The sequence below is a fragment of the Leptidea sinapis genome, chromosome 34 (assembly GCF_905404315.1).
Source record: "Leptidea sinapis chromosome 34, ilLepSina1.1, whole genome shotgun sequence".
NCBI lineage: Eukaryota > Metazoa > Arthropoda > Insecta > Lepidoptera > Pieridae > Leptidea > Leptidea sinapis.
The window spans coordinates 8,654,280-8,673,726 of record NC_066298.1 but is presented as its reverse complement, the minus strand read 5'-3'; the positions used below and the strand labels follow the sequence as shown (position 1 = coordinate 8,673,726).

At 34.9% G+C, this 19,447-nt stretch overlaps 1 protein-coding gene across 2 annotated transcripts in view; it reads left to right on the top strand.

Moving 5' to 3' along the window:
* Positions 1 to 200: 200 nt before the first annotated feature.
* The window catches only part of LOC126975036 (protein TANC2), a 241,067-nt gene continuing 221,820 nt past the window's right edge, over positions 201 to 19,447 (top strand). For both annotated transcript variants that reach the window (XM_050822814.1, XM_050822813.1), the window contains exon 1: positions 201 to 342. The gene's annotated coding sequence lies outside the window, so the exon portion shown is untranslated. The remainder of the gene's footprint in view (positions 343 to 19,447) is intronic.

Sequence of the window (19,447 nt, the reverse complement as noted above, 5' to 3'; positions counted from 1 at the left end):
TTATCCCCGAAGAAATAAATAATAGATTCACACACGCACTGACAAACGACAAGAATCCTAACAAGACGGAGCGCTAAATGGAATTTCTTCCACGTTTTCCTGAGTGAACGAACGCTGGCTTGTGCCGGCTATTTATAACGGCGGTTAGGGCGCCCGACACACCGCCCAATTCTTTTGTTCTTATTTCGGTGAAAAATAGAGAGGGATGTCGGCGAGCGGCGGGCGGCGGATGACTCAGTGCTGATCGGCGCGTGCGCAGCTCAGCAGCTGTCCTGCGGTGTTGGTGATGTGGTACAGTGATATAGTGTGTATATATTATAGTGATAATGGAGATATCTAATGGTAAGAATTTAATATTACAACATTAAATAGTAAAAATATTTACTGAATTATGATTGACGTCACTTTAGTAATTTAAAGATAAAAGTTGAGTTTATAAAGAAATCAAATTTATATAATATAAAACGTTATTGCCAAAAAAAGACTTCAGTAGGCTCTCGGCATTAAGTAGGATTTGGGAATAATCGTTATATTAAAAAATACGGATAAACGGAAGTGCTCGCAAAGTAAAGTACCTATTGCACTTAAAATCAGATATTATTTCAGTGAGAATTGTCAGCGTTAATATTTTAAAATGTTCATGAGTTTATATATTGAAATATTAACTAAGTGAGGACAGTTATTATTATATTAGAGGGTAGTGGAGAGAAAAAAAGCATGATAAAGCTGCTGGTCTTGTCGTATTGATTAGGAAATAATCATCATGATATGGCAACTGATTTCATTATTATTACAATGATTGCTTCATAATGGATAACCTTTATATCTATGCTTACTTTACATTGTTTAAGTAACATACATTTTGATTTTAAATTAATTTTAAATTTCTGACCAGTGCTTTACTGTACGAGTGCAAAATTAATCGATCATCCCTAATGTCTCATCATTTACTTTTATTTTGTTTACTGTCTTAGGCACTAAAATCGATAAATTGGCTTATTATCCACGTGGTGGCTTATTTTCAAATCAGCAAAGATACGCCTCATTTTAACTGCAAGCTTTTCCAACATATGATGTATGCAATATTTATCCAAATGATTTGAGTTTTCTTTAGTGTTAATTCCGCCAATATTTGTCTTTAAACAATTCGACACGTGTTTCACCTCTACACGAGGCATCCGCAGGACGTGTTGTCTCGCCAAAATCTGGCACGAGACTCATATGTATATATGCAATATCTGTTATTCTATTAATTTTTTAAGGTTTACTTCCAAACATAGTTGGAATCTCCACCTTGTTCTGCCTCTCGCTTCAGTCACCAACTATTGATGGCGCACTGTTTGACTGTGGTGTGACACAAATGGAAACCATAACTCTGAATTATCCGGACCTACTCTCAATCCGAAATTACCCTGAAAAAATCGCTATTAAAGTCTAACTTTATTTATTAACTAATGATTTTGGCGGATATTTTAGAAGATTAAAAAAATATAAGTTGGTCTCAGAAATGCAAATGTTAATCCATTTGTATTCTGAAATCGGCACTAATTATGACGCCACATAGCAGATAACAAAACCCGAGTGCGCTGTTAATATTCGTCGGATATTTGGTTGTACACTAGTTCAGTAATAACAGGGCGATGATAAACATACAGCAGTTTGCTGAAATCTAGATTGAATTAATTCTCACCTCTGAATTATTCGAATATAGGTTGCAATATTAAAGTACTTGAATATTGCAAAATTTTAATCTGGAATTAGGCATATGCCTTAGATCATTTGTACATCTAAATAAACTATCGCAGCTGTGAAAATGTCGAAAAAAATTGTGTTTAGAACTAGCCTCTATTTTGAGCAATGCACTAACATAAAGTCTCATACAAACAAAACGAGTGTAAGACGTATTCCTGGCCTGTTTTTATCGGTTTTCTAGCAGCAAAAGACTCTATCTAGACATATTTTTAATCTTAGGCATATGCTATGTATGAATAACGAGTTATGGACAAAAATATATAGCCTTTCACCACCACGCGTTTACAAGATAGTTTTTTCCTCGCCCACCTGAACCTATACAGGGACCTTCAGGCATAGAGCATAATCCCACTCCAACAGCCAGCAATGCTCCCGTGACCTCACTTATTGCAGATGTTACATAAGCGGCTGCTTTTCTATTTCCATAAGGTGTGCCACCACACTTGACCCCTGTCGTATAAAATGAACTGGTGATAAATCATCTGCTGATCCAGAATGGATGAGATTTGCAAGAGTTCAGGAGAGTTGAAATTGTCTAGAGGATTACGAAGGACAATTTATTAAGGAAGCAAAAAAATCAATCGCCAATGATATGTTAGGTATGATCGATGATGAATTATAAATATTTCGAATAATACAGGTAAAACTTTTGTTGCATTTTGTGTACGAAACTTTGAATGGCTTGATTAAAAGTAAAAACTATCACTTAGATGACCTGTACCAAGAATACTGGCAGTATTTTTGCGTTGAATAGCTAGGCGGATCCGTTGACCAAATAGCCGCCAGCGCTTGGGTTTTTTAGTAGCTAGATATATCCTACACGCATATATATATCCTAGACGCATTTGAGCCCCACAGGGCCATTATCTCGACTTCAAACGGCATAAAATATGAGACTCACTGAGACCGACATGTCCTGTGACGTTTACTGTCATAACAATGTAGAAGCAGCACCATCTTCAGTAACCTTGCGTCCATTAATTAGCTCCTTCTCATGTCCAGCGTCCTTCCTCATACCAAAGACATTAGGGTCATGGAAACAGGAATGTTGCTAGGGCAACAAGCCATAACATTTTGCACTACAATACTATCTTCACTACCTTCACAAAGCCCTCCGAGTTCTGCTTGGTGTGTAATTTCGAAAAAGGCGTATTTCCATATTCTATTCCCGAATTGGTCTTTCACCCACCAAAAACCCTGTGTTGTAAATATTACTCAAATAATTCCAGTTAGATTCTAAAAAAGCCAATGAAAACAAAACGCAAATGATCGTTAAAGTTACCTGTTGTCAATCAAATGTTGTTTGGATCACAATTTGAACAACATGTTACGTACAAAATCCCAGTGATTTATGTTTTCAGGCTGAAATATTACGTGCATGTAATTGTTTTAACTTCGATAGCTGCGTAAATACCTCGTCATTCGTGTACGAATTATTGCAATGTTATTTATCGGGAAACACTTTAGTGGCAAGTGTCACGGCTTTTACAATTTTATGGTTCGAAATGAGTTTTGTTTAATTGTGCAATTACATTGAAATTAGTGCCGATGTATATATATATATTTCAATAAAAAGTAGGATATCCACGCTGATATAAATCTTCTGGTATTGCAGAGAATTTTTGGCTGTGATAACTATAATTAGTTGACCAACAAACATATATTTATCATCAGCTTTCGTAAAATATGGAATCCGTAGAAGTATACTGCTAATACGATCAATGGTGAAAGTAAAAAACAATTTCCTGAAAGAATTTCTTGCACAATTAAAACATTACTATTAAGTAGTAGAAATATATTAACATAACTTACATTTTAAATAAACTGGCACGTAAAATCAGTACGTAAGTTTTAGAATAATCTTTATACATAAGAAGGGCACGAAGGGCTCTGGTGCGGCTCTATTCGACTTCGGTCATTGATGAGTTACGACTAAAATGATTTTGCAGATAATTACGCTGAATGTTTCGTTTTTTTTTTAAACTGGGTAATTGTATGAATGTGAGAAATAAGCATTTTTCTGTACTTTATTGATTTAAAAATTAAGGTCTATATATTGAAATATAGATTCACAATAAGATGGTCATAATAACTGCATTATCAGTAATTTTAGGCTGCTTTGATGAAGGTATTGAAATCTGCCGTAAATCTTTTTTCCAAGCTGACTTTTCTACTAGCCGATCCTAGAAGCCTGGAACTTATTCTTTTATCTATACCATTTACGGGACAAATCTATCAATTTATATTTCAAATAATTTATTTTTCATTTAAAAACGGGTAATAATGTCATTTAAAATTCGCTACTACATGGGTGTTTATCTAACCAAAAATATATATATTGACACGGGAGTGGGTCAGGGATTGGAAATAATACTCCGCTTATAGGAACGAGTCTTTATTTGCGTTCACTTTTTCTGAACTTGCACTTCGCCGGTCTGCCGCTGTTCCTCTTGTGGGCGGCGGTACCTTCAACGCGTCACACTGCACCGAACACTACTTCTCTTCTGTCTTCTTCTTCTTAGAACACTTCCACTTTTACTACTTCTTATACTCTTCTCGTCATATACTTCGAAGGGTTGCTACGCAACAATATATAATCGCATTTTGTACTTTGTTAATATTTTTATAAAGTCAGAAATGAGATTGGGAAAAAAATAAACAGCCATTTTTTGAAGGCATACGTTGGAGCACACATCTACTTCTTAGGGTTCCGTAGCCAAATGGCAAAAAACGGAACCCTTATAGATTCGTCATGTCTATCTGTCTGTCCATGTGTGTCATAGCCACTTATTTCAAAAACTATAATGTTGAAACTTGGAAAATAGGTGTGATGAGTCAGTTCCTTTTAGCAGGAAATCACGCGCACACAGTTATTTTTTTTATATTTATAATATTTATTACTCTATTTAATTTACTATTTTAAGATTTTAATTAATATTGTAAATTTTTGTGTTGTGTGTTTTTTTTTGTTGCTAATAAAGTGTTTTATATTCTATTCTAGGCTAGTTAATATATTCTTTTAGGCTAGTGCTTTGTAAATAATAAATAAATCTATAATAATATTGATCGTAAGTACAAAAAGCCTCTGATTAAAATTCCTTCTGATCTGTGTGTACATTGGAGAGGTCATGTCAACTCCCGCATGACGTTACCCTTTTCAAACAATACAATTCATTCTTCCGCTGAAAAATTATTTCCGCCCACTGTTGGACGCAAATTAACGTTTAATTGATTGTTCCGAGTTCTTGAGTCCTAACATTGTTCATTTATCTTAAGCTTTATTATAATGGTAGCAATTTTAAGACTAGTTTTAATTTTTTTTCTGTGAAATATTTTATCTGTTAAATTCTCTGAAAAACACGTAACAGGAATGAAGTACGAGCTTGAAAAAAGGGTTGGAAGCCACAAAGCTAAATGATGAATTTGTAAGCTTGTATATTAAAGGTAGGAAAGACTGAGGTCAAGAAACCTCAAAAATCATATGTTCCGTGAACTATACAGCTTTGCAATGATGCGCTCGTCACTTACTAAGATTTTTGAACATTTTAACCAAAAACGAATCAATTATACCCAGTATCATTTCAATATAAGATAATCTAACAGTTTTTTCATTTTGTCGACCCATATAGCCAAATTGTTAGTGACCCTGACTACTAAGCTAGAGGTCCCGAGTTCGAATCCCGGTAAGTGCATTCATTTATATGATGAATATGGATGTTTGTTTCCGAGTCATGGATGTTTATATGTATTTGTGTAGGTTTAAGTAAGTATATTGTATTAAATATAGCGTTGTCTTGTACCCATAGTACGAGCTTTGCCTAGTTTGGGGCAAGATAATTTGTGTAAGTGTGTCAATATTATTATTATTAGTTATTATTATTTAAAGTGAAATTATGGATGCAAAGTATGGTCATAATTAGCAAAACAAGGGAAATATGTAAATAATAACTTTTGTCATCTTCTCTCTTGGGATGCCATCACGTTTTGGAAATTTCACTACAAATTTAGAGATTTAAAAAGCGAAACTTTGAATTCAATCTGGTTATTAGAAAAAGAAATAAATAATAATACAGACTCTCAATACCTATTTCTTCGCAATGTAAACAACTCATTCAACCAACTTAGTGAGCGGTGCGGAGTACGGATGTTCATTGGTCAGTAGACGATCACAATTTATCTGTAATTGGTCAGGTCAAAATCACAACAAATCCCTGCTGGCTATTACGGATTTATACAAGGTCTAACTATTTATAATGTGTCTGAAAGCGTTGGCTCGTTATTAGACATCTTTATTTAAGGTATCTACGTTACAAATCAAATCAAAATCACTTTATTCGTGTAGGTCAAGGAAATGACAACAAAAATGTCAAAATTTTTATTTATTTTTACATTCAGCATCACTTCGGACGCTTCGGACTGAAAGGTTGAGCTTTTATGAGAAGAAGAGAACTCATTTCCTCTCTTGTAAGCAGAGTTTCTTGTAACAGGATCATCCAGCGACCACAAGTAACACGCTCCCTTCCCTACTTTAGGGAAGGGAGCGACACAAGCATTTAAGCAAGTATCACAAGAACTCAACCAAATCATTATCATCTTCATCATCATCAGCCGGAAGACGTACACTGGTCGACAATCCCCTACCCCAAAGATTTCCACGACCATCGGTTCTGCGCTGCCCTCATCCACCGTATTCCGGCGATCTTGAAATAAATTAAAATAAAATCGATCTCAACCAAATAACAAAAAAAAAAATTTCATCTACATTACAATACTCACTAGATTCAACTACTTATATTTATTAACGGCCGTTTTCAATAACCTATCTATCCTTAGTTTAACTTACTAGAGGTAGACAAATCTATCCTTTTACGCTTAGGTAGGTACTTACATTGCAATAACCTATCGACAGAAAGCATTGGACTGTAACTATATAAGACATAACTGTGGATAGATAAGATCTTGTCATTAAACGGTGAATCAATATATCCACAACTAGAAATACGTTATTGAAAACGGCCGTAAAACATAACATAAAGCTGCAACCGTAGTAGAAGAGATCATGATCCATCTCAAATGACGTCATCAATCGCGGCGAACCACTCGTTTAAAGCTTGCCGAAATTCACGAACCGCCGCATTATTCTTGGGCCTATTTAAGCGTTATTTAAAACAAAGCCATAAATTAAAACTAAACAATAGACGGGTTTATTTATTGTCCCACACTGGCAAACAAATTATTGTCTGAAACTCGATTAGCACAAAAGACAATTCGCGCTGACTTCACATTCAATGGGCCTCATTTCCATACTTATTAAGCTTAGTGCTGCGAGATTTTTATTTCGAGCTTTATATTTTTAATTTGGTTATAAACAAAGCTCTGACTTGAATGGTATTTAAATTTAGTGTAATTTGATCTACGTAAATACGCTGAACGCATTTCTGGTTAGCACTGCCTTAACATCTTGTATTTACAAATTTTTATGCAGTTGTCATTTTTATAATCTAATGACGTTTAACATAGGTGTTGTATATTTTCTCGAACGTTTTTTTTTAATGGAGAACCAGATTAAATGGGAAAGCTACATAAAAGCTTAATCAACACTGATATTACACAAATAACATTTGAAAAACAAAATTTTATGAACGATACGGGACTCCAACCCACGACCTCCGGCGTTCCGTGCCGGTGCTCTAACCAACTGAGCTAACCGTTCGAGTGACGTATCGTCATAAAATCTTGTATGCTTTGTTAAACTCTCAGGCTGAGGCTTCATCTACAGGACCTCCTTTACAGTTGATAGCCTGCTCAACTCCAATATTTGCATATTAGGAAATTGATTTGAGATGTCGCTATTGTGTTTTAAAGTAATAACCCTCACTTCTAGGATTAATACACAAATAAAATTAGATAAACAAAATTTCATGAAATTTCATGAAATTCAAAATTTTATGAAATTTGCTTGCATAACAAATTGTTAACACTGACATTGGAAACCGAACTGTTGAGACATCACAAATTTTCATGAGGAGGTGGAGAAGGAGGAGGTAAGAATGATATTTAAGTTTGGAAGTATGTTGGAATTTCGAATCCGAAGGTCAGAGAATTACCAGGAATATGTTATTATGTTATTCTTATATAGTAAGGGACCGAAGAATTCTCATCCCAGTTAAACTCTCGCTTTTGTTCGAAGTTCATATACATTCAGTTCTTGTATACTTATTTTATATAAAGAAGGGCAAATAAGTAAAAATCCCCTTGATACGACATGAAAAAACAATCTTCCATTGATTTCCGTAATGCCAGAAGGTCTGGCCTTTAAGGTGGACTTCCCTGAATAATTTTGCAATACTTTTGACATGGCCTATTTTCAACACAACAACATCTATCCACATTCAGTTCTCACTCACGGCGGTACATTTCACTTTCTTCCGGATAATATGTGGTAGGCGTTACAGTTGATATCAGGTATTAGTAATTACCAATAAAATAAAGGCATCTGTAGATGATTTTTCATTGAAATTGAAGATTATTCATGTCCTGCAGGATAAATATGAATTATTTCATTTGTGACATTCAAACGAACAAAAATATAAATATTTTCAAATTGGTAGCCGTCATTTGTCACAATATTGACAAGGAATTCGATTTATAGGCCAATGAGTGTAAAATAACACGCAGCATAAATCGTAAACAGTTTGTTTTCAAACTCCGCTGATTTATGAACAGTTTTGTAGGCATTGTAAAATCACAATACATTTGATATAACTCGTACAGGATTTTAAATGGAAATGGTGCTGTTAAAATTATTGTTACTAATGTTGTTTTGACAAGCTATTTGGTTGAATAGTTTCAGTGCCTGCCTTTCATATAACATGAGTTTAGGGTTTCAGGGTGCCATGCCAACAATATATTGTTTGCATGTATTATTCTAATCCAAGAAATACTGTTATTTAGTGTGGTATATTTGTACCACTCCTTGAAAGTCATTTCCACAAACGATTTTAGAAAAATGCCTCAAGAATTGCAAGAAATTCAGTGGACTTTTTCTTATATCTATATAATATGTATTTCTCATGTCCTAGCTAGTTTAGTTGGTGTGGGGCTCCTACTTAGACTGTCAAAGACGTAGACATCTCAAGACCATTGGTGTCAGTGGATCTCACATGTTTCTGCCCTATGGTGTAGAGATGCTTGGTTCGTGAGGCCCAGAGTCGCGGAGAATCTACAAAATATTATCTATGCCTCAATAGGGCTCCTGGAATATGCAAGCGCTAGCAGCTCCTCGGGTTTCGGATCAGACTAGCTATAGATAGTCGCGTTAGAACGCGATGTTATTAATGAATGGACTACGTAATTTAAGAATTACGTAAAATATCTACTCCTTATAACCTGTGTCTAAAGTATGGTGTCGTTTACAATGTAATTTATCTTATAGTAACAGGTAACACATAAAGGTTTCTGAACAATACTTTTTAGTTTTTTATTACACATTTATTATTATTTTGGGATCTAACATACATAGAATAGAAATAAATAGAAAGGCTTACTAACTCGACCACGTGGAGGAGTAGACGTAACAAGTTTATGTTATTTTGTCGATATTCATATATCCTCCCTCGGGATTTCTTCTTTCTTAAATAAAGTATGTCATTTTGTGAAACCTGACATATATGAGTGCGCGCATTATTACCGATTGAGTAATTATAGCGAGAAGAAGTAATAATCAAACTTTAATTTGTATAAATAATATTAGTGCTTGTGTTGTAGCACCACCCATCTCCACCTCGAGAGGATACCTAAACAGCCCCAAAATGAAAAATATCGTTCTGGAGATATTTCGGGAAGGCCTTAATCCAGCAGTGGTTGTCTTCTGGCTGATATGATGATGATAAATATTAGTAAAACTACTAAGATTTAGTATGAGAGCCTGGAGAAATGAATCGTAGTTGTCAACACAAATGGCAAGCGAGCCAGAGGCTGATCTCCTACCAGATGGACCGACCAAATGAAAGACGCCAGGAAGCTTAGCTCCGTCGTCAAGGTCGCGATGGTCAGAAGCCGATGGAAACAAATAGTTCACTCCAAGTGTGGACCACTTGTTGTTGACCAGGTTCCTCAGTCATGAGGGAACGACTAGAGAGAGAGAGAGACCAGGATTAACAAGAGATTATACCCACCCGTTGTAATATTTTGATATCTCATAATTTATATCATTTTCATGTTCATACGTCATCGTCGCGTTTACTAATAAAGCAACATTTAGTAAGTAGGCCACAGTATGAGGTCGAGTCTGGTCTAATATTTATTTTTGTGAGAGCATAATGAAGGTCATATTATGAGTTTTCAACCGACTTCAAATAAGAGGTGTCCCTAATTCGTTTATATATATTTTTTTGTTTATATAATATTATGTTCCTCGGTCCTTTCATAAAGGTGGTCCTTTTATTGGAGGTAAAATGGCTATACAAGTCGCCTAACACTCTTGCTTTACTGGAAGAAACACAGAAGCGGTGCCTATAAGATAGGTCTTCTTTAATTACAAAAAAAACAGTGTATATTAATTATATACATAATAATATGTCTATTTAAAAAATATAGGTTTGTTGCATTTTTTAATCGTATGCTACTTAAATTGTACTGGAAATATAATAAATCCTACATTATTTTAACTTAAGTAGAAATCAGAATTATACGTTCTATAATGTGTACTCCGTTTCATTGTATGTATTGGTTTCTTGTATTTTCATGAGCTGAAACTTCTGTGTGAAGACACCTTTATCTAGTGCGGCTTATGTCCTTGACCTCGTTGGTTTAGTTCATTTTTGCTAGGGCAACTATTATATTTTCGATATTATGCAAAATCTTGTTGTAAGTATGCGAAATATTGTTTCCCAACACTCAATAAATGTGTTGTTTATACAATATGAATATGATTTTCATGGTTGTTAGGGTTCCAGGGAGCAAATTTTCTTATAGAATAGATATTTTAGGGCACCGTCTGTTTGATCAAAAATATCCGGAACCTCAGCTGTCAGCCTCTCATGATAAATGTCAGTCGAGGCGAATCATGCACATGAGACATTATATTATATTTTTATCACTTCATTTTTTTCATTCTTCTTTTTTTTATAGAGATCTTTCATCATTCTTTTTAAGAGGGAGTGCGAAAAGCATCTTTGCGGAAGAATTCGAAGGCAAAGCGAGTGTTCAATATAAATCTTAATGATACATTAGATATTAGAGAGATATTAGAGAGAGATGCCATGCAACAAAATTATGAATATTTAATGCTTAATTCTGAATTGATAACTCACAGCTATGGTTATACCGTGGTTTTACCCAATAACCACAAGGCTATTTATTTATATATATATGTACGTCAGACAGTTCATTCTATGCAAAGTCCCAGGGCATTAATAAATATTTATAATGCAAAGGCACATAAATAAAAAATTGTAATGTATTCAACGTTATGTTATGTTAAGTCCAAATGATTTGAGACATCGTTTAAATCTTTAAGCGACAATAGCCTTTATGACATTGCCAAATAAGAATGCCTAGAGCCAAGTTCTTATGTCTGTAGATTTTTGCTTTTATTGGCAAAGTTTTTTTAGGTAATATATTACGTTTTCAAGAAATATTTCACGTATTATTGGAGTTGGCAACGGCCTCCATTACGTTTTTCGTTTACCAATTGACACAGTTTGAATGTGGATCAGACGGCCGACGCGTGGGTGAGTCGCAACAAGCGTTTTAAAGCTCTTTTCAGACTATGGTATAATATACTTAGTCTGGCCATTTATACTGTTACAATTAAAAATAAACAAAATATTACATTTGAATTTGGAATCTGTCATTTTTATATGATTGTTCATTGGGTTTTCTCATTTTGGCGCCAATACATTGTACAATATTTTGCGATATTAAAGTTAGGTGATAAAGAGATTCGCTGTGATTGCATTACACAAAGTAGGTATGGAGCCAAATGCAATTTTTAAAACTCTCCATACGCTTGGTATTAGTAAAATGTTTGTGTACCGGGCTATAACAAAAAAAGGTACAATTTGACCTCCTCTGTTTGTGACAGAAAAAGATCGGACCGTCCACGTAGTGTTCGTACGAAAAAGGTAGTCAAAGCAGTAAGGGAAAGATTATGATTTATGCTAAGTTTTAGAGAGTACGGCTTGCTCTTAACGCCATGATAATTTGGAATCCCTAAAAAAATCCGTACGATTGGCAGTGAAGAATTTTCCCATGATACAGTGCGTGTTTCTATTGATAACTGGCCTCAACGTTAACGGACTGTATTGAAGCCAATGGAGACCACTTCGAATAATCTTTTATATTTTAAATTGTTTTATATTAATGTATTAAACTGTTAAAGTAATAAATGTTATTTGCAATTAAATATTTTAAATATTTCAGGCCTATTTATGGCCAGACTAGGTAATAGCATATAGTCCATAGCACAACAATATCTTACACCATACAATATTATGGACACGTTCACACTTCACTCTACGATAAATTATTGTCTTACTATACGTAATAAAATTGAGTTCATGCTTTTTTTTTATGGAATAGGAGGACAAACGAGCGTACGGGTCACCTGTTGTTAAGTGATCACCACCGCCCACAATCTCTTGCAATACCAGAGGAATCACAGGAGCGTTGACGGCCTTTAATGCCTGCTATGCTATATCGTGAGCCCCCCTTTTCCTCCATGTTCCATCTTCAAAAAGTTTGAAATCACCACGTTCTCCTCTGAATTTTATATGATTTGATATCCATGGTCAGTCTGGTTCTTTCGTAGAATAAATGACAAGATAGTGTCAAATTCTGTATTGTCATCATCGCTCAATGAGTAACTACCCAGTATTAAAACCATTTGGTCGATCGTGTGCACACTCAATGATCGTGGTCAACTGAGCTTGCCATGCGACTACGCCTGCGGTGTCTAGTTGGAGCGCAGCAGAGACCACCATTATTGAATATGAGATTAGGAAAAAGTCATTGTATCGCACAACAAAGATGTAACTTCGAACATCTGCTTTGAATACAAAAAAAATATCTCCATACGTATTACAATTATTCACTTGAAATTCTGAAAGTTCAACTTTATTATGACGTGATCAACGAACCATCACAAAAGTTAACAAGTCTTGAGATAAATAACACGTGTTTTCTGGATGGACCAAAGAAAGTTGTTGAACAATTTAATAAACGAAAAATCCTAATAGCTACAACATTTCCTCAATATAGAACTTGATATCGAATGAAATAACGCCAAAGCCAGTGAAAGTTCTCAAACAATAGAAACACGAGTATCGAAACAACTCGATATAAAGTTCTGCGACAAGAAGTTTAGAAGTTAAGTAATTTATATAACTATAAAGTTACCTATACGCTCAGTAAATATAATGCATATAAAATATAAATTACTTTCTATTAAATATAAAGAAACATGCAGTAGTGATGTAATTATTTTATCTAAGTTATTTTCAGCTATATCTTCAAAACATAGGCTTCAATATACATTCTGTATTTATTTTATGGGATCTGATGAAATGAACATTATTCGGGAAGTCCACTGGTTTAAAATAAAAGCAGTCATTAAATTTTACACAGTAATTCAATTTTCTAGATTAAAGGCGCAATTTTCACCTCATCTTGAAATTATTTATGCTATCCTGGTATTTTCGGGTGATAATATGATATTTACGGTTAAAAAAAATCTGAAATGAGGAAATCCGTAGGAGAACCAAAGTCAGCGACTTAGCCCAAATGATTGGAAAACTGAAGTGGCAGTGAGCAGGGCACATAGTTCGACGGACAGATGGTCGGTGGGGCAGATAAGTCCTCGAATAGTGACCACGTACCGAAAGGTGTAGTGTTGGTAGTACAAGATGGACCAAATATCTGGTCAATATCGCCGGAATACGTTGGATGAGGGCAGCGCAGGACGGATCGTCGTGGAGATCTTTGGCGGAGGCCTTTCTCCAGCAATGGACGTCTTCTGGCTGATTTTGATGAAATGATATTTAATATAGTAAACATATACAATATAAGCATCTCTTCATAAAAGCGTCGGTGACGCAATAGGTTGAACCGTTAAGTCTCACCACGGAGCCCCGGGTTCGATCCTCACCCCCCACGTACCAATATGTATTCGGTTTTTAAATTCATAATATGTAAGTTTATTCGACGCTTTATAACGTCGGTAACACTCTTATAAGAGGCTTCGGTGGTCACTTACCAATAGCTTACCCGTTATAGTTAGTCCTCCTCTTCTATAAAAAAAAATACTCAGACACAACCATTATTGTTCATCATACAAACATTTGCTTTACCGGGATTCGAATCCGAGACTCCTAGATCAGTAGTCAGAGTGATTAAGGCAATATGCCTCATGAAAATTTGTTTTTTTTATCAATATTTGTTATAGGTATATAAAACAGACGTTCATAGGACTCGACTATCACAACAGAAGCTTAATACACTTTTCAAATAAAAAAAAATTTAACAAAAAAACAACTTCAAAGAAAACTATTCCAAAACAAAAGATAAAATACAGATTAAGTGCACTAACTAATAATTTGTCTATATAAGTGTAGATCTACTAAATTATTCAATGCAGCAATGAACGTAATCGTTTCACCCATTCAAAAGTTCTGAGGTAACAAACATACAAAAAACCAACGATTTGAGAACCTCCTTTTTTTGAAGTCGGTTTAAAATTAGTCACAGTGAAGATAGTTCTAATATACAAATAATGCTTCAATTTGATTAGTATCAAATATTAGGTAGGTTAAGTTTTCTTTAATTTTGGTGGTGAAAAAAACCTACGTTTCTACGTCACCTTCCTTCATGTCATTCAACTCACCAATCCTCCAGCTGCACATCATAATGATTGAGCGTGGTATCGACACCCAAAATAGACTCCCCATCGAAAGAGATTTCACCGAATTGAATTTCGTTTAAAAGGAAATTCCTTCGCGTTAATGGTCCAAATGACTCCTTTGTATCGGAAACAGTAAATACAATTATTTTACACTAAATTATTCACTGTATTATGTCGTCGTACAATGTGTTCGCAGTTTAAATATATTTTTATGTTTGTTTAAATGGTCTTAATGCAGTTTCATAATTTAGTTAAACAGTCGGTTACTTTAATTGTACTTTGCTGTCATTTAAGTCAGAACAAATAACTATAAATATTGTTTTGTGTTTTTTGTTTAGGTATTTGTAAAGTATTATATTTAGATTTAAATTTTTAAGAATATTCTGTGCAATCTTTGAAAATGTTGATGCCCGGACATAGCCACTTTTATAATAAAGTCCCAGCCACTGTTCAGGCATTATATAAATAAATTTAAATGTGTTATTAAAAATGGCTCTGACGTAAATCTTATTACCCCACAGCTGAATATCTAAGTGATTGGTGAGCCTGGGACTAAATTATGATTATTTTATAGCGATAGCAATGACAGTACAATATTGTATATTTTTATTAAAATGAGCGCTGGTAGAGTTTCTTGCACTGCTTCTTCTCTCTCAGAGCGCTATTTGTTTCCGAAGCGGTAGTAGTATCTAGTATATTGGAAATAACATTAAAAGGAATTCTAAGGGGATAAGTTTTATGAAAATAAATGCCTTTTTTATGCCTTTAGCAAGCTTCCGTTCAGATTGATTGTAATTACTGGAATTGTTAAGTCCTACATTCAAACAAATAGCATTTACACACCGACTCCTCGAAAATGTTTAATTAAATGTCAAGAAAATATTTCATTATTTCCTTTCAAAATGAAGAGAAATAATATTCGCCACGAAAACTCCCCAAGTGAGTTAAATGATTTGAATATGAAATGTTGAAATTCATATGAATACTTTTAACTTTGTAAAGAGTTATTATTCAAAATATCGGTGATCACGGCTTAACATCAGATGACATCCAAGCATGAAAGTCACAAGCTTGGATGTCATCCTCATCATCTGTATGTTTGGCGTTCATCTTTTTTTTATGGAAAAGGAGGACAAATAAAAGTACCTTAAGTGATCACCGCCGCCCACATTCTCTTGCAACACCAGAGGAATCACAGGAGTATTGCCAGCCTTTAAGGAAGGTGTATGCGCTTTTTTGGAGGTACCCATGTCGTATCGTCCCGAAAACACCGCAAAAGGAAGTCCATTCCACAGCTTTGTAGTACGTGGAAGAAAGGTCCTTCAAAACCGCACTGTGGAGGACCGCCACACATCCAGATGGTGGGGATGATATCCTAACTTGTGGCGTCTGGGAAAGGTGGAATTCGGCAGCCGGAATCAGGTGAGAGAACAGCTCTTCGGAAAACTCCCCATTATAAATGCGGTAGAGGACACACAATGAAGCTATGTCTCCACTCAACGCCAAGTTATCCAGCCGTTCACAGAGCACTGAGTCCCCGACAATTTGAGCTGCTCTGCGTTGCACGCGGTCAAAAGGATCAAGCTGGGGTGCGCCAGACCAGAGATGACAGCAATACTCCATATGTGGCCGGACCTGCGCTTTGTATAGCGCTAGATTGTGGGCCGGCTTGAAGTATTCCGCCGTGCTCTATTTATGACTCCCAGTTTCTTCGAAACCATTTTGGGTTTGCTCTCCAGATGGCCGCAGAATTCGCAATCGCTCGAGATATGGAGACCCAGAATTCCGATACTAGGCGAGGCTGTAAGGGAAATGTTGTCGAAGAGTGGTGATACTACAAATGGAGATTTTTTAGTGGTAAACGCGCTGACTTGAGTCTTTTGGGGTTAAATTGAACAAGGTTCAATTTACCCCATTCCGCGACCTTCTCAAGAGAGGACTCGATAGAAAACACAAGTGTCTCCCGGCACTGGTCGATGATTTCCCTAGAGAGGGGAGGGGGGCCATGCAGGTCGCATGGCCCGTGTATTGCCCGTGCTGTCGTCTGCATAGCAATGTATGTTGGAGGTATCCTACATTTCATTGATATGCAGAAGAAACAATGTAGGAGATAGCACACAGCCTTGGGGCACTACGCGTTCACAGTTCATCTGCAACGCAGTTTTAATGAATTATCTTCCACGAAAAACCAAACTATGGTTTAAACCGTACATAATTTAAACGTCTAGATAGAGTCTCTTGCTGTTAGACAACCGATAAAAACAGACCAGGAATAATTTAAAATTAGTTTTACTGTGCGTGACAAGCAAACTCGTACGTTCGCGATTTGTATGAAACATTATGTTAGTGTGCGTGAATTGCTCAAAATAGAGGTAAGTAGTTCTAAACTCAATTTTTTTCGACGTTTTCATAGCTGTCATAGTCTATCCATATCACATAGATGCGTTAAAAGAGCGCGTACACTTTTCTATAAGGTCAGTAACGCTCCTGTGATTTCTCTGCATTTACAGGCGACCAGTATGTTCGTTTGTCTCATTCTGCCATCAAACAAGTTTCATCTCGGATAAGCGTCTCATTACTTCTTTAAGTATATACTTCTAGGTTTATCAATCATCAATGAATGTGCTTTAAGTTAATTGTCACAGCTATTTAAGTACAAAATTATATTAGCACTCTTTACCAATAAGTTAAACATTTACTGTTGGTGAATGGTAGTTGTTTTATAACGTAACTATCTGATCCGACAGACGCTGTTCTGTCAATAAGAAATATGATGATGTAAGTATTTGGGAATGATGTAGTCTAAAGCCATCAGAAATACGCCGAGATTATTCTATCAATGAGTTTAAAATGAAACAAAAACGTATTACTGAATGATGTTATATTAAGTAGTAACGAAATTATTAGAATTAATATCTTATTTGTGTAAACAGCATTAACATCACCGCTTTATAATCGCAATTTTTTTAAAGTATTAAATATAGAATGTTATCCTTAAGAGATAGACTTATGCCATCCGGAGTTTTCTGTAGATCTATATAAGATTAGAATTCCAACATAAATTATTTTGTTATATCTAAAAACTTTTTTCAGACATCTCCAACAAATATCGTTAATGTACACAGAAATGTAGAAAAAACTTAAAATATTAAACACAAAAACCTACCCCGAGAAGCGAGCTATCCATTGGTTAAAACGGCATGAAAATCGATGCAGTAGTTTTTGAGATTATCGCAAACAGACATACAAACAGACGCAGTGGAGGACTTTTGCTTAATATGTAGTGATATGTCTGTCATAACCGCATGAACATAAGAAAACTTTGATCATAATAATACAGAAAATATAACTGTTACTGGAATCGAAATAATGAGTAAATTTAATTAAGTTTATAAACTCTATTTCTTGTTATTTCATTAACATGTGAAATATAATACAAATCGTAGGATTTGAATATACTAATGTGAATTTAGGAGCGTTGCTATGACAACGGCTCCTGAAGCGAGTACATTATTAACTCCTGTTAATTGACTCGTAATGTCAAATTAATTAACATTTCATAAGCGTTGCTGCGTAGGCTTTTGATAATAATATTTGTTATGATCACGGACTAGTAAAAAAAGAAGGACTACGCGCCGTGATATTAGCGAAGCACCTTTATGCTAGTGTGTGTGCGGTTACGGGGTATACCAGTTGCACAATTTTTTCTCCCTTAAATAATCATATATAACATAAATACTTTTAATGTTATTGTTTTTACACTGTTTCACAACGCACGATGGCATTTTAAAAATATTTTATTGCGACGCAAACTGATCTGTCACAGACGATGGCAAATCTTATAATGGCGGCCGATCGTGTATGTATGCGTGGGGCTATGTATTTACACGGATTCCTATTACTTTCCTCACATTCTTGAGTCACTTTTTCACCAATCATCAATTTCTCTTATCTATGCTAGTATTATAAAGAGGAAACATTTGTGTTTTTGTATGTTTGTTTGTAATGTTTTCACACAAAAACCCCTGGACCGATTTTAAAAATTCTTTCACCATTGCAAAGCTGCATTTTCACTGAGTGCTATAGGCCATCTTAAATTTAAAAAAAAAAATAGGGATCCCTAATAAAATGCAATAATATAACCCAAGGTGTGAAAAAAATTGTCATCGCGTGCAATAATAAAATAATAACTACTTAGTTATAGAAATAAATTCAAATTCAAATAAAACCAAAATTAACAAAAATAAATCTATAGTCCAATTTAGTACTTTCCCCCATTGCTAGCATAATATATAAATCCAGTGTCCTGATTTTTGTTCCCAGTGAACTCCTAAACTAATGAACGGATTTTAATGGGGATTACTTCATTGAGTGCAGTTTAGTCCAAGTGGAAAGATAGGATAGTTTTTATTTCGATTTCGGACCAATAATTATTTTTATTTATTTGTTTTGTATGGGCACATTAAATTTTCTATGAGAGAATTTATTGACGCACGGTTTTAGTTTTGCTGTGAAGCAATTTCACTAAAATAACAGGGGGCATTATATTACGAAATAATTCTTGATGTTATGAATTATAACAGTGTTTTATTTATTATGTACAGAAAAACTTCTGTTGGGTCAGCTAGCCAAAAATCAAATCACTTATTCTTGTTTAACAAATTGTAAGATTTAATCCAAGCATGTAAAAATAAAAGGACCAAGTTTATATAAGAACGTATTATAATAAATTATGAAACGCTCGAATAGAAAAGCTATTGTTCGGCTTTTGTTAATAAAACTCAAAGCCTGTAG